This window comes from Drosophila pseudoobscura, chromosome 2, assembly GCF_009870125.1.
Source record: "Drosophila pseudoobscura strain MV-25-SWS-2005 chromosome 2, UCI_Dpse_MV25, whole genome shotgun sequence".
NCBI classification, from domain to species: domain Eukaryota; kingdom Metazoa; phylum Arthropoda; class Insecta; order Diptera; family Drosophilidae; genus Drosophila; species Drosophila pseudoobscura.
In genome coordinates, this window is record NC_046679.1 from 31,017,691 (window position 1) to 31,034,858 (window position 17,168).

At 42.5% G+C, this 17,168-nt stretch overlaps 1 protein-coding gene across 4 annotated transcripts in view; it reads right to left on the reverse strand.

The window, feature by feature from the left end:
- bnl (fibroblast growth factor branchless) overlaps positions 1 to 17,168 on the reverse strand; it is a 42,877-nt gene that overhangs the window by 13,967 nt on the left and 11,742 nt on the right. The window lies entirely within an intron of this gene.

A 17,168-nucleotide genomic window follows, 5' to 3' on the forward strand; every position in this document is an offset into this window, starting at 1 on the left:
CTGTATCTGTTGTGTGGGGCGTAAATAGTGCAGAGTGCGCTTAGTGGCATTTGCAATTAATTCACAGTAAACAGCAAATGTTGCAAATAAATTAGCAGCAACAAAAACAACAACAACAGCACAGCACGAGTATCTGCAAAAAGCAAAATCGCGACTGAGCCGCATAAAATGCAATTGAAGCCGCCAGTGCAGTGCCGTGCAGACGACAGATCTACTTTGCTTATCGCCAGCCAAACATCGACAGGCGTTTCGTTACAGTTTTTTTTTGCCACAATACCCTTTAAAAAGATGGGGCATTTTTAAGTTTTTGACAGTTTTGTAGGGTACGAAAAAAGGGAGTTAGAAATGATAGATGCCTTGGGTAAAGCCTGTGATCCTTGGGTATCTTTAGAAGCTCGAGGCTTTATTTGAGGGAAATTTGCAGGCAGCACTGAATAAAGACTCCATGGGATATATAGGACAGGATTCTATAAGGATTTGTGTACAGATTTAATAGTTTCTAAGCTACGCATAGACTTGTAGGCTTTAAAGACTTAAATGTAGTGCCTTAAAGACTTATAACTGTTTTGGGTTTATAAAGTGTTAATTGAATATAATCTATAAGTAAATGCATTCAACTTCCTCTCTACCAAAAAATGATTAGAATTAAAGACATATTTGAGCTAGAATCCAGTTAAGACCATACTACTTATGAGCATCATTATTTTGGATAGTATAATTGGTATGTACTCATAATATACTGTTCCAATATACCCTGCCATCTAGGTAGTACCTCTCAGAACAGCTTTATTTCCAACTTTAGTGATCTCTAATCATTTCTGAACATAAAAATACTTTAATCATCGTTTCTAGCTCTAAATATAAACCCATTTTCCCAATTCTGCTTCCCAGTAAACTTTCCTCTACTTCAAACCCCCCAAAAAGGGTATTTACCCCTGCGTTCTAGACATTTTTCTAGGGTTAACCAACACACAGACACCCACAAACGAAACACCATTCGAAAAACGTCATAATTATCGGGGGAGAGTGAGTAACCGAACGAGTGGCACTCGGATACTCAGAAACAGATACAGCTACAGATACAAGGCATACTACAAATACAGCTAAGGGCAAAGCCACAGATACAGATACATTCTGCTGCCACACAATGCAAAATATATTGACTTAGGTCAGTGGCTCATTGAACGCAAATGCAAATTGTTGTTGCTGTTGTTGGCCCCTCAGTAATTCGCACTTCACACCCTGACGTACGTACGTACGTACGTACGAGCGTGTGTGGGTTTGGCTGTGTGTATCTTGCAGATACAAAACTGCAAGTAGCTGGCAAATGTGATAAACAAACCTGACGCCAGACGCTGCCACTGCCGCTGCCTTTCGAGCAGTTAAATTTTTAAGTCAAACAGCGGAAAATGTTACCTCATCCGTGGAATGGAGGCATGGGGCATCGAGGCATAAGTTATAGACCAGATCCATATATCAGATGATCAAGGCTATGGCCATTCGAAGAACGAACATCCAAGTATCTTTTGAATCAAGAAAATATTGAGTTTCCCATAACCCCTATCCCCCCACACACAGACTATTCGAATTAACTATCAGATTACAGAATAAAAACTGAAATTATTGACCAGTCGGCAGTTAATTTTTATTGTCCATGTCAATCTTCATGAGAAGATTGAGTGGAAAATTATTCTGGGAAAACGAATATCAAGCAAAGTAATGTTCCGCTTAAACGTTCATTAATTAGATAATCATCGTAGGAATATTATGCGATGAAAATAGAGACATTTGGACATGAAAAGCCCCCCCAGATACTTAAAGTAAATGTAAAATATTTGAGTGAAAGTGATGCTCTAGTTCCAGCCACAAAAAGATACAAGATACATCCCAAAAGCTACACCATGCTTCATTTTATTGTCGCTTTCGAGGCATCATTCGATCAGCAAATGCATTAAACGCCTCTCCACACTGAGAAAATCTTTATGATGTGTTAAACTATTTAAAGATATTTTTCAAATATTTCTGGCGATCAAAGCCATATCTAATGGCTGGTAGCTTATCGTTGCTCAAGTGTTTTTCGGTTTTCAGAAAAGCTGATCAATTTCTGTAATTATCGCCACCATTATGGTACAAATTGCATTGTCAGACACAGCCAGTTTTTGTCAGTAACTATTTCTGTGTGAATGGACCACCTGCACAGGCGACAGCCGCAGCACGCGACTGCACGGGCCAGCCTTTTGTTCGCCTAACAATGTCTGGCACCTTGCCAGAGACCGGACCGGACCAGACCGGACTGCCTCTGTCTCTCCTGTCCAGACATTTGTCATAGCCCAACTTCAGCTCTCAACGGTGCAGATGCAGATACATAGAAACTCTGCTGCTGCCCACAGATACTCTACTGCTGCCTGGCCAGATCGTTTATCGATCGACAATGTAATTGTGATTTATGCAAATTGTTATGATCGACACCTTCTTTTTTTTTGCCAAAACTGCATGCAGTTTTATGGGTCTTCGACTTTCTTCTTTCTTTTCTTGAGGAAGAAAGATCTCTGGTGCTTGTTGTGCTTGGCTCTGAATCGCAGACAGAGGGATCCTCTGTTTATTGACTTGGCCTAGACGAAACACCAAAGTTCTGGCCGCCACACACGAACTGCAGGCCGAAAAACTAACATATTCGATTGTTTTCATTTCTATTAATATTTTCTTAGGAACAAAAAATGATTCTTGCACCCCATAAAAAATACAACAACAAAAAATGCAAAGCAGAGGCACGGACACGGACAGGCATTAATCACGAAGAAATGCTGGCCAGAAATCGAGAAAATCGCCCAAGTTTTTCGCAGTTTTTTCGCAGGCTTTTCGTGGCTGGCGTCAATAACCCCATTTACATTGATGTGTTGGTTCCATGAATGAATAAACCAGATGAAGACACTCATACTCTCTGTGGCTAAGTGGGCTATAAAGTGGTTGAATATCTACCAATCTTATATCTGGTATTTGTATCTTTTCGCTGGCTTATCTCATCTAACCACTTTCCTGCCGATGTGTGCCGTGCCGTGCCGTGCCGCAAACTGTGGCACTGCAATGTTTGGTTGCTAGTTTATGCGTGCTCTGATTTCATGTTCATGTGTGAATTGGTACGTTAAACGAGCCACCTGAAAGACGAGGCTAAATTGACAAGGCTACCAGTTTTTTTTCGAGCAAGGAAATTTGTATGGGAAATATGATCATTCAGTGAAAATCCCCCCCAATCTTTTACAGATGCATCTCCATTGAGTAATTTCCTCTGTGTACATCTGCTGCTGCTGTTGCAACAATGTTGCCTCATAGAACACTTGTTCTTTAGAGCACCTGAGAGCGATGCCTGCCCCGAAAACAATGCCATAATTTGCGCTAGATTTTGTAGGCCATGACTCCAGACATTATTTTGTTTGTTTGCTCACAGACAGAGATACAGGTACAGATAGAGATACTATATACATATGGGGGTAAAGCATTGCATAAATCAGAGATCCACAGAGACGTAGAAGTGGAACAAAAGGCGTACCAGGAGGCTCACTAAAAATTATGACTGCTAGCCGGGCATCCCTCAGATACAAGTATCTTGTAGTCTGCGCATCTGCTACTGTGCGACATTTCTGTGTTGAGGCGCTGTTGAGGCGCTGTTGTCGTTGTCCCACACTCGAGTGCATTTTTATGGGACCGCTCATTAATTTTATGGCTTTTCATTTGTCGGAACTGTAGGCGGAAACTGCCTTACAGTTCTCGAGAAATAAGCCCCTCGAAGAGAGTGGATCCCACACAGCAGATCTCTGGTTTATGATTGATTGAAGGAGAGATTGAAGTAGAGATTTCTTTGCCCTTCTCCCCACCAGATAGTGCTTTCTGTTCACGCACTTGCTCCATTGACCGCGTTCATGCATCGATCACATAACTCTTTGGGCCATTCTTTTGCCAAAACACGTACCACAATCAGCTAATTGGATGAGGTACGAGTGCCTGCCTGAAGTGTTGCTTTCATTAGCATGCAAAAGCAGATCTTTTTGCCGGATCTTTTTGTCAGATTCCGCTTCAGATTCAGATTAAAAGGCTACTCTTAATGGTGGCTACGTGTTGTTGGTGCTGGCCCTGCTCTTTGTGTAATTAATGTGATCCGCCAACGACCTTAACTGTTCGCCTGTCCACGGAGCCCCAGAGCCTGATTAAAAAGTGTTGAAAAACAAGTTGTACTCGTAAATGCCACGACAAATGAAACGGAAAACGCGAAAACAGAGAGCCACCGAAAGGTACACAGGTAAAGATGCACTTGGAGAAAATTTACCAACGGAAAGGAGTACAATAACATATAGAAAAACTTCCTTAGATACATATGTTTAAAAGAATTATATGGGGCTCGGAAAATGATCAGTAAGTTATCATTACCGGTAGAGAAAAGGGGTTTTTAGAGAATATATAGAATTTGAATTTCTTTAAAGATGGATATTTAAAGAAAATAAATATAATAATAAATAAAATTAAAATAATAAATAACATTAATTCAAGGAAATAAATATCATAATAAATTAAATACTAAATAATAAAAAAAATGAAAATAATATATAAAAATAAAAATAATTATAATTATAAATAATAAAATAATTTTATAAATAAATTACAGAAATATTTCCCACAAATCGCATTTCATTAGGTTGAAGTTAAAGTTAAAGTTGAAGATCTAATAAATTCTACGTTAAAAAATATACTCTAAAATTTAAAAAACATTTTGTTAAAGAAATCTAATTAAAACTATCATTATTTCAAGGAAACCCTATCTGAAAGTTAAAAATATAATAAAACCCATTTTAAACATTTAAACTTTCTCAAATTTAATTATTAAAAAGCTCAAACTTCTGAAATTAAATCCCTATTTTGAATGCAAAAATCTAAAAAAATCGCTTTCGTCCCCATTTTTCTTCAGTGTACAGAAGGAGTATCCTGAAACTGAAACTGAAATCGCTCTCTGGTGGTATTTTGTCATTTTAATGGTGGCATTCCTGCCCCCTCGATCCCTTACCCATTGACTGGTGGATTGGTGGCTTTTGGTTGGATTTTGAGTCTAATTAAGGCGAACATGTGCCAAGATCAATGTCGGCGGCGCCACAGTGGCGTGCGTATCCCACAGATACTTGGCAAAAATAAACTTATAAAACGCCTGATAAAACCAATAATACTTATGCCTGCTACCGAAAATTAATTTATGCCTGGGACTTTGCTGTGGCTGTGGCTTTAATTGCATTTCGCAAAGAGCTGACAAATTGCCTGACGAGTAATGGAATTTTCTGCCTGAGAATTATGCGCATTTTGCATGCGATTTATGAGAGGGGGAAATCTCTGCTGAATGGCATTGAACTTTTCGCAGAGAGAGAGAGAGAGGGATGCAGGCCACGCCCCCACACAGGGCAGGAACGCTCCCATTAGGCACGTTCTATATCTTCATGCAAATGAGGAGGAGGAGAGTGTGGGCCTGTCTCAGAGTCGCCTGAGTCGTGAGGGAGTCATATCCTCCCAAGTAATGTCAACGATTTGCATGCAAATTGCATGAGGAAGTTGTTGCACAGCACACGGCTAACAAGACCATTAAACTTGGCCCAGGCCCAGAGACAGTCCCAGCCCCAGCCCCAGCCCCAGCTGTAGGCCCTGCCAGCAGCAGTCAAAGTGCAAATATGTGGCCTGCTCTGGCAACGCCCACATATTACTCAAGCTCACGCCTTGGCAGAAGACTCGTACAATTCAATTCAAAAGGTCCTCCCGGGGTCGCCTTCTCGCCCGTCGCGTCGCGGTCTAATGAAGTTGAAGCCCAGGCCCAAACCCAGGCCCAAACCCTGTCTAAATTTAGCCAAGACTTGACTTCGACTCTGCTTGTGGCTGCCTGCCTGCCACCTACGATAAATCAAAGTTAATCAGATCTAGTTTCGATTGGGTTTTTATATGCCTCGATGCCTCGAGGCCTCCTTCGGTTGCCATTTAAATTAGCTGCCGGGTAATTTATCGCATTGTTGCCTCTTTGCAGGTCTCGTTTAGCGTTTAGCGCCAGGATGCCGCAAAACATCGGCCCAGACACAAAGGCCCTGTGGGCTCTGCTCTGCTCTGGTCTCTGTCTCTCCTTCACCGTTCCGCCTCAGTGGCTCAAACTGAATGGCTTGAAAAGTGGCTACCAGCTAAAGCCTAGTCCACCGATAATTACGCATATTTTGTTGCCTTGTTTTGATGGCGATTTCATTTTTTTGTTTCAAAAGACATACAGACAGGAAAGGGTATGATCGAAGGGTGGAGAGATTAGCTATGGAAAGGGGTTTGTGGGTGGAGTTTGGAGTTTGGAGGCACTTGTGATAAGTTCTCTGTGGAAACTTCATATATTTTGAATAGAAATGTTAGTGCTTTGAAAAGAATTTTCATGCCATATTAATCGTCAAAATCTTCATAATATAACACCCATGAGTGTGTGAAGTCACTTAAACGATTTCCATCGATAGTTAGAGACCAAAAACATTGGATCTGTGGCAAAGTATTAGCAAAGCAGGAAGTGCCAGTGATAGATCATAAAAACACATCAGTAGCCACACGAATACTCCTATCATCCTACCATTTTCTTCCTGTTTTCTTCCTTTATCAGATTTATTGATAGTTTATCTACAAAAACTTCAAAAGAACTCTATTGCACTCCCTCTTTTCATCTTTTCCCGTACCACCCAAAAAGCTTTCTACTTTCTCCAGCGTTTATCTCCGCCATTAAATCAATTAATTCCCCATTTAATCCATCTAATTATAGTTGCTTGTTATTCTTGACCTCTATCATTGATAGTTTACACGATGTTTTGCTTTCCTTAGGAAAATAATCGATCGAAGGGCATGAAAACTTCGGCGCCCCAATAAAAATAAAGCAGAAAAAACCTCTACTCGAAGAAGTTTTTATTATATTACGCGTAGTATACTTGTATTTTCCAGATACTCCATTTAGCATTCAGCATTGTTTCTGGTGTGAGATGAGATGAGATGGAGAGTTGGATGGAGCTTCAGAGATCGCTTGGGTTTTTAGTAGCTGTTAAATGGCATGGTCACAGTCGGTGGTCCATTCGATGGAGGCTATCTCTACCTCCACCTCACCTTTCCTCCTCCTTGGCTGATTTTTAACACCCATCTACAGTCGGCAGTCGGCAGTCGGCAGTCTCCAGCACAGCACCGTTCTGGTTCTGGTGCTGGATCTGTGTAACCAAATGGGTTTCAATTTACACACTTGTCGCCTATACAACGACGAGGGAAATCTTGTCATCGCCTCAACTAAGGCGCTTATTTATTTGCAAAAGAGGTTTATAAGAATCGCCTGGGGATCGCCCGGGTATCTTATGGTATCGCATTGCAAAGACATATCGCAATTATAAATCAGTTTAAGTCCAGAGACAGAGACCCTGACATTAAGCAATGAAACCTTTTGAGCTTTGTTTGGCTTTGTCTTTGTCAAGTGGGCTGTCTCCCTGTCGGCCCTGTCTCTCCAGCCTCCCCAGGCCAGTCTTTGCTGCCTGTCAATCCTTGGCCAACGATCGCTTTTCCACGCTCCCTGTGGCACCTTTGTTTGCATTATGCCACTGCCACTAGCTGACTAGCTGACTAGCTGATTGCAACATTTCTGTGTGTGAACAAATGAATGATGGATCTCTTTCATAGATCTCTTCATAGACCATCTCTCATGAGAAGATGGAGGTCTGTGTTTGCTAATAACTCAACAGCTAATCAGTGAACAGGCCGCATGTGGCATGCCGAAATGTATCTTTCTGAATCAATTATGCTGCTGGGTGGGGTCTGTATGTTTGACCATCTAATGGATACAAAATGTGGGCAAAAAAGGCTTAGAGCTCTTGAAATTCCCAGCCCAAAGTCCAACGGAAGTCCAACCTTTTAGCACGGCGATAAGGTGCGATCAATAACCGATAAGACCGCATATATATATGATATATTTATAGCATTCATAGAGCCGCCTGCTAATACCAGTTCTGGCAGTCAGCGAAACAACAAAAAAACTATTAATCAACATAATTGATGGCAATTGGTGCATGCAGCAGTTCGTGTGTGTGTGTGTGTATCGTCGTGTCGTAACAAAACGCTTATCGGCCATAGCTGAATCTAACACTATTAGTCAGTGGATCGCCATCGCTCCATCGTTGCAGCGTCCCACCAGCCAGCCACCAGGCAGCTGCCTTTCATCAATTTATCTGCACTGCGAGGTACAGTCCCTCCGAACCGGCAGAGAACTGCATTCTTCTAAACTTCTTCTCACTGATTTATGAATTTGACCGCCGCCAGAGTCCTCAGTTAATGACCCTGCAAACTCTTCTTATTTTCAATTCAATATTCTTTTTTTGCATAAATCGCCATCAATGATGGCTGCTCTGCCAGTAAGTTAGTAAGGCAACAGATCACTGGAGAAAATTGAAATCAATTCCCTGGGAGATACACTCCCAACCCAGAGAGGGGGTTCGTTTGATTGGCCCAACGATTGACATCGCGGAGTGACAGAGTGACCTAGTGCTGGGTCTACCCCAAGATCAATAGCTATTCAATTGTAGAAGATGGAGCAAAAAACTCTAGGGAGTGACTAGGAACAACAGGGAATCATTGGGAATGGAAAAAGAGTGGATTAAATGCTACTAAAATGCTTAGATTTTCTTTATTTTAGACTTTTAAAAATTCCCTATATTTTAAGCCACAATTTCCATTAAATTGTATTACCTAAAGTGAACTTTCGATAAGCCTACCTACATTCCCATCATAATTCCACAGCCATAAACCGCATGCGCGGCTTTAAACGCTTGAAATTTATTTCTTCTTCCTTTATTTTTTGTATAATTTAAACTTATAAATTTTATATTATTATTCTACATATTTCGGCCCTCTTTTTCCATTCCTTAACTTTTCTTGAACCATGTTCCTATTATCATAATTCTACAAGCAGAAACCGCGATGGCGTTTTTAAACGCTTTTACTTCTTTGCCTATTTTTTCCTATAATTTGTTATATTTTTTCTATAATGATTCCTATAATTTCTAAACGTTTCTCATACCAAAACTTAACTTTTCATTACCCATATTCCTATTCTCAATATTCTACAACCATAAACCGCAAGCGCGTTTTTAAACGCTTGCAATTTCAATCTTCTATTGTTCTTTATAATTAAAACCTATAACTGTTCCATATTATTCCCCATATCTCTATAATTTTTACCATTTCCTAACTTTCCTTTAAACATATTCCCTTTATCATAATTCTACAAGCATAAACCGCGCGCGCGTTTTTAAACGCCTGCCACTAATGGCTATCTGCGATCTGGTCATACAAGGCGCTGCTTCTTTGGTTTTTTGCTGCTATTTAGTCTGCCGATTAGTGTCAATTTGTGCAGAGCATAACTTAAAGTACACAACTACATACGAGTATGTGTGTACACATGTACTTATAGTTATGGCCGGTATGGTATGAGAGGCACTGCTTTCTCGCGCACTGTTTTGTGTGTCGGCGTGTTTATTCAATTAGCATATATACCTCGTACCTCGTACCTCGTACCTCCGTACCTCGTAGCATATAGCATATCAAAGAGGGGTATGGTACGGATCTTCAGACAACGGATGACATGGACATAATTGCAGGCTATTTATCATGGACACTTGGAGATGAAGTCGAAGGCAAACCGCTGACATCTCAATGAGCAAAGTACGCGGATTGCAGATTGCGGATGGCGGAGAGCTGGAATTAACACACCTAGACCACGTAGCGCAGATACCATTCGAAGGAACACCTGCCCCGCTGTGGCAACAAGCCCAACAGTCCCTATCTCCATTTCATTCCCATTTCCATTCCCATTCCCATTCGCGTCTGCATCTGTAGACGGTTTTAAAATGCAGACAAAGTAATTGCAGAGCTCGGGCTGATTAAAATGGATTTATAAATTATGCAGCGGTGCGATTAAAATCGCCTGAATAGTCGCGTCGGCGGCGGCGCTAACAAAGCTGCCTGCCACAGCCTCGAGGCTCGAGACCCGAGACTCGATCGGTTCCTTCAGGGTCGGGGTCTGGCCTCCTCCTCCTTACGTGGCCCGCAGTTTTGGCTAATAGAAAGATTTATCACCCCGTCGGCGACTTGCAGGCCATGCAGGGCCAGCCCGCGCGCGATTTCCAGCTCAGCGATAAAAACCGCCCGCCTTCCAGCCTGCGACGACCGCGTTACGATTTCAATTTTCATTTTCATTTGCACGTCGCCGTCAATTCCTTGGCCCTCAGGCATTATTTATGCCATTTCTGCTGCTCTGCAGAGTTCTGTGGCGAGTATCTTCGCTTTTCCTTTTAATTTATGGCATTTAAATTGCAATTTCTTGTACGCTGGAAGGGGATTCTCCAGCCCCAGCCCCAGCCACAGCCCCAACTCCTTTTCGCGCTTTTTGCGATTTTCACACCTTTGGAAATTGTAACGCTTTTTGGCCACTCTCAAGTGTTCTTTCTATTAGCGGGTTTTGCGACGACAGCAGCGCCTGTAACGACTGCAATGACTGGATGGCCCACAGCCCACATGTGTACGCTCTTTGGCTCTGTCTCTATTTTATTTCCACTTTTTCCTTTGATTTGTGGGCAACAAGCAATCACTTTTCATGGGAACACACACACATAACGGTGCTGCGCGTGATATATCTGGCAGATTCCCCGCTGATCTGACAGATTATATGGAGCAGATGTCTTCAACCAAAGTGCGAAAATGGATTAAGTGGAATCTCATTGGAGAGAGAGTGCCAGTGATCTTGATCTTCGATTGGAGAGAGGTTTTTGATCAGCAAGGAGAGGAAATGTTCGAGATTCTTTTAAAAATTAGAGTTTTCAATGGCTTAAACCTGCCGAATCTATATAGATTAATCCATTTTTTATTTACAATAATGAAAATGTAAGAATTTTCCATTCAAGTCCAGCAAATGCTGAGTTCCTTGGGTCCTGGAAATATTCAAGCATGAAAGCCTTGCAAAAACATGTATATCCCCTCTCCATTCATAGTGTTTCCATTCCTAGAAGATCTTGAAATGGCCTATATACGGATTACTTCAAACATTCCATTGAGATCAATAAAATTCCCCTAAAAATTTATTTAATTAAAGATGTACCTATGACATAATATACTGCCATATTTTTCAATGGATGTCCATTAAAACCCATTAAAATTGAGCAAACTTCAAATAAGGAAATGCGAAAAATAAAGGGAAACACCAGGGGCACGCCCTGTGGGGCGCACCTTTCTCCCAACCAAAAAGAAAGTAATTGATTTAATAAATTCGACCCGCCCCGCCCCGCCGCGACCCGCCCCGCCCCGTCTTATGGCCATATCAATTTGTGTTTAGAGACCGCCCAGCTCTTGATCATTGGGCCAATCCGTGAGCATTTATCTTCATTAGACGACTTTCAAGATACAAATCAATCTGCCGGATCGCAAGGCAGACAGAGAGTTTGAGAGTGTCTGTGGAGAGGGGACTACTATGTAAATATCGACAGCTTTGCTGATGTAATGCCTGCGATAGGCATGACCATCCATTGAGTGTGGAAAGCCGCCACACACATGCCCCACCGCCGCACCACCACACCACGCATGCAACATGCTCCCGGGCTGATAAGCAAATCAACAGGTTGAACAGGCGCCACATCAGCACTGGACAAACGGGTAGGCAAACGGGCATCCCGTGCATCGGGCATCGGGCATCGGGCATCGGACATCGGACATCGGGCACCTCGCTCAATCTCAATCTCAATCAAAATAAAATTGTATCTAAAATGAATTGAAAGCGGGGAAGCACGACATGGGGATTCGAATTGAATCTAATCAAAGCACCGTTCGATCCCCCAGATCCCCAAAGATCGCTATCTAATCGGGCAGTCGGGCAGGCAGGCAGCAGCCTGTCCGAGAGAGAATTTCAAAGCAATTAAAAGGCCCCCCCCCCCCCAAAAAAAAAGAAGAAACATCAGCTGATTGATGCTATAGCTTTCAGCACATAGCAGAGCTCTCCCCGAGGGATCTGATCAGCAAACAACAGATCCACAATCTGCGATCATCTGTGGCATGGCTGCCTCAATCGACACCCACGGCGCTCCATGCCCAAATACGCGTCGAGTTAATACTTTAATTGATCTTGTGCCGTAAGTACATCAATTTTCCTGTGTGTATTACAAAAGCAGCAGCTGCTGTGGCAGCCACCCACGGCTAACAGAATTATGCATCTCTCAGATACAGATACAGCTATAGAACACCGAATACGAGTGCTTCAAGTGCTTAGGACCATGATTATGAAAGTCCAAAGAGGAAATACTCCACTAGTGCGGGTCGCTGTGTGGCTCATGCTAGTGTCAAGCAGCGTTGAATGCTGCACAATGCTGCACGAATGGTGATTAAGTGCCTTGGATTATGGGGTACAGCAGTGCGTGCCACTTAAAGGGATAATTCACAGGGCTTTTGGTACACTTTTCTGTGCTCATTTCCAGAAGTTTTCTATAATTCACTTAATCATTATGTTTTTTAAAGGAATTTGTTTGGTTTTCTTATAGAGAGATAGCTGGAGATCGCCAAATAACGCCGAAGAGATCTTAAGAGTGTGATAATCATCATAAAGCAATCGAAAATTGTGTCTTTGGAATAAAATCAATGGCAGTAGATGAGATCCTCAAACAATGCTTTAGAAAGTGTTCTTTATGATGAATATTAGCTTAAACAGCGATCACAAGATCTTTAAACGATTCTCTAAGATCAATGATCTTTATTATAGCACGCAATCTTCAGAGCTCTATGTTCAGTTCTAGTTATCAATATCCCTTGATGAATTATACCTTTAAATTGGATCAGTGATTATCAAACGCGTCTATAGTAAGTGATCTTCAATGATCAATGATCATTGGTCTTTGTTGTAGCGGGATATCTTCAGGACTCTATGTTAAGTCCTTCTAATCAATATGCCAAGATTTATATTATATAAACTTGACGATCAGTGATCATGAAACGTTGCTTTAATAAGTGATCTTCATGAATGATCTGAGTCAAAGGAAGATATCTTCCTAAGATCCTATATTCATATCCCATGATGAAAATTAGCTCTCAACCGTGATCCCTTAGGAAGTGATCTTCATGATCAAAATACACTGAAAGATTGAAGGCAATCTCTCTTTGATCTTGAAGTGGTTTATATCCTCCCTTTTCCCTGCGACTGCCAGCCCAAGATCACCACCAAAATCACTTTACTTTCCCGTTCTAAGCACCTTTGACAAATCACCTTAGATCACATTCTTTACAGACCTCCGATCTATTAGCAGTTGGCTCTCCTCCTCCGATCGGTAGGCGCTGCTAATTTGGCACACGGCAACAATCCGTATCGTATCCAGTGGAGGGGCATAGGCATTCCCCATAGATCACAAGTGTCTCGTCTGTCTGTCTGTCTACCGGCCTGTCTTTGGGGGTCTCTCTGTCTGCGTGGGAGTCGTGTGCGGTAGTCGGATAAACTGTCACAGAGACATTGCAAAGGTAATTAGCATAGCACCCCACAATACCACGAACTGCGCTTGGCATTTGTCAACAATCTGTCAAAATAAAATGCAACAATGCCCGGCCACATAGAGGCAGCAGACAGGAGGCGGACTGTGGCCATAAATTTAATGTCTATGACCAGAATTATGCAATTTTTTATAGCCGATATGTGATATCTTCCATTCAGTCGATTCACGCGGCATTCAGCGGAGAGTGGTCACGATTTTCGGGTGGGCGACTTTTACATATATACGTATTACTTTACATTGTAGAATGCTAATGGAACAGCCTCTGAATTATCATTCATAAATGCACGAAGTTGTGCGGAGTTCTCTCTGATAAATGGGTCAATCAGTGGACAGAGGACCAGCAAATAATGAAGTAATCATGAGACAAGGTTCCCCCCAACAAAAGGAGAAAGACAGGCCCCAGAACAAGTCCCAGAGTAAGGGCAGTAAAAAACTGTTGAACAAGTTAACAAGTTGAAGGCCCCAAGGGGCCTCGGAGAGCACTTTCAATTGAACGTTTACAATTTATTGTCGCTGTCCCAAAGTGGGTGGTCTTTTCCCTTTTCTGATGAAAGTCTTTCGAGTCTCGAATTAGTGGGTCACTGGGGGAACACAGCCTCATTATGCAATTGCATTAAAATTGGTCATAAAATCAAGGCAGCAGGCTGCCTCCATGGCTGGGGATCTTCCGCGTACACATGTCTGTCTGTAAATAATAAAGATCTCTGGCTGATCTCTCTGGAGAGATCCTACCGTTGGGCATTTGGTGTTTGGCAAATTAGCAAGCTCGTTGAAGCGATGGTTCCTTCTATTGACTAGAAAGAAATGCCATTGAAAACAAACAGATGAGGCAGAACCAGAAGCAGCAGAGTCTTCCAGCCAGACTTTGGTCTTTTAGCACTTTTAGTGGCGCTCATAAAATTGAGGAAGCCAAGGAGGCATTTTTGTGGCCTGTCTGCCGCCCGCATCTTTTGTGGAAAGTGTTTGATCTTCGACGAAAAGTGCTCTCATAAAGAGCTTTGAGTGGCCTGAGCACCGATCGTCATCATCATCATCATTTGAATGTGTTAATTAATAGCCAATCTGTGGCCCGAGAGATATTCTAGAGATGCGGAAGCAACTGATCTGCAAAAATATTGAAAGGAATTTTCTGTCAGGAAAGAGAAAGGGTAAAAACAGGAATGTTGAATGATAGGGTGATAGGGTGAGAGGAACGTATAAGAGGTGGTTTAGGTATAGGATTGGGTGTTTTAAAATTGATATAGAGCTCACTATCTTCCAGATACAGAACTCTCATTTGGTAGGCTCTTCAATAAAGCTATTATCAACTTAAATACCAAAAGTTATCAGGTTTGGATCAGTATCAATCAAAAACCCATAAGGGAATGTAAGTGCGAGGTATCTCTCAGTCCTAAACTATTCTGAAACATACTTTTTGTGAGTTGTGGGCTCCTGGGGGCTCCTCTCCATTCAGTTCAATCAGCAAGCCATTCAGACTTCCTCATTGCCCCGAACAGAGCCCAAGCTGCAGCCCCAGAGATCCAGAGAGGAATGCTATATGCTGGGTATAATCCAGTCATCTGTACGATAGATACTAATTGAAACTCATTGTTCATTTGCGGGTGACGGAGGAGTAGAGAGGGCCTGGGCCTGGGCCTGGGCTCATCAATTGGGACTCTCCAGCCAAACAATTGACACTTTTCCAATTGCACCTTCGGGCTGGCTGCCATGTGGCACCCGCACACCTTGCAACCCGTTGGCGTCAATTAGTTTAAATAAAGCAGCAGGAACGTACAACGAGTCAATGGCCGTGCCCCGTGCCCCGTGCCCCATGCCCCAGGCCACTGTTAGAATTCTTTTTGTATACACTGCATAGCATCGCCACGCACTGAGGGACTCCTCTCTCCACTCCGCTGTGTGTGTCATCACCTCAATTGGGTTCACTTCCTACTTGTAAGACACAAGGCGGCACCGCCGCACAGCCACACCAGCCACGAAATGTATCTGCAAGATATCGTACCAGCCCATTAGTCCCAGTCCCAGTCCCAGTCGCAGTCCGTCCTCCTGCCCGCTTTTCACTTTTCCAACGGAAGTCATTTTTAGAGTTAAATATTTTCCACCGAAAAAAAAAAGGCAAGCCTCCCACCCCGCCGCTCCACGCTCCACGCTCCCCGCTCTCTTATTATCTATGGAAATTGCACACGCACTTAACTCGTTGCCCACCCCCCCGCCACACATTTTTATGGCCATGGATAGTCGCGCATATTAAGGAGAGAGACAGACCCACGCTTGTGGCATGCAAAAATTGAACGAGCACCTCTCTCTCTCCCTCTCCCTCTCTCTCTCTCTCTCTCTCTCTCTCTACAGATTAGCCTGGCAATTTGTCGATGACTCTGTAAACTTGAGCTATTAAGTGCGAACAGCCATACAATATATATATATATTTCTGATCAGAGAAGGAGTACGTACCCCCAGGAGAGGAGCCATGAGAGCTGGACTGTGTGCGGCTTTCGTTTCAAACCGGATTCATAAATACCACATACGAGTCCACCGCGTACGCCTCTTGTAAATTGAAATACATTTTGTTTTTTTTTGTATTCAAGTGGGGCTATGGCTATGGCTATGGCTATGGCTATGGCTATGGCCTGCCTTTTGCCTGGGATCTGCTGTAATACTGTGATCATTAATATGTCATTTACAAGTCCACAAATTGTGGCTAATAAATTGTTTTCGACTGGCGCACAGCGCACACAAAAATAATTCCACCAGACACTCGTCAAACTCACTTTTAAGACTTTGATTGCCTCGAATAGGTGCATATATCTTCGGTGGGGCCAGGGTATCTATGGCAGTGCTTCTTTGAGGGCATGTTAAGCCTTAATCATCGACTGGCCCATCAAAGAACTTTTTGGTTTACGATTTGTCCATCACTTTCACTTTCAATCATAATCTTTCGGCACTTTTAACCACAGAAAGAGCACAGATTTACTTTTCTTGACTTGAATAAACAATCATTTGGTGGGGTAGCTAAGAATTTCAATGAAGAAATCATTCTTAAATCATAAATATACCTGGGGAAAGCGAAAACTATCAGAGAGACTCTTAGAACTCTTTGTCTTTGAAAGAGTATTCCTTAACTTAAGAACTGGTTCACCTGCAGTAAAAAGTAGTTAGGGATCGTCTTTGGAGTCTCCCATTCATGTGTACCTCAGAGAACTCTCCCTCTCTGTAGATAGATACCTTTTCCCTCTCATTTCTTCTACGTTTCTATAGTACTCCTTGGTCACTAATAGATACAGTATCTCCCACAGAAATTCCGTAAACATTCCCATACCTCCTCCAGCGGTGGTTCACCTGCTTTCCCACCCACTCTCTTATCAATTTGCTATCGCCTGCTGTTGCATTGTGTGCGCCTATTCTTTAGATTTATGATTCCCCAGCCAATTGGCAATTACAGTGCAATTAATTTATAATCCCCCTAAGCAACAGGGCGCTCACAGAGAGAGACCTACTTATTGTAGAGTAGGTGACACAGTTTTGGAACAGAGATAACATCCGCACTATGCCTGCCTTACGATATGATATTTATGA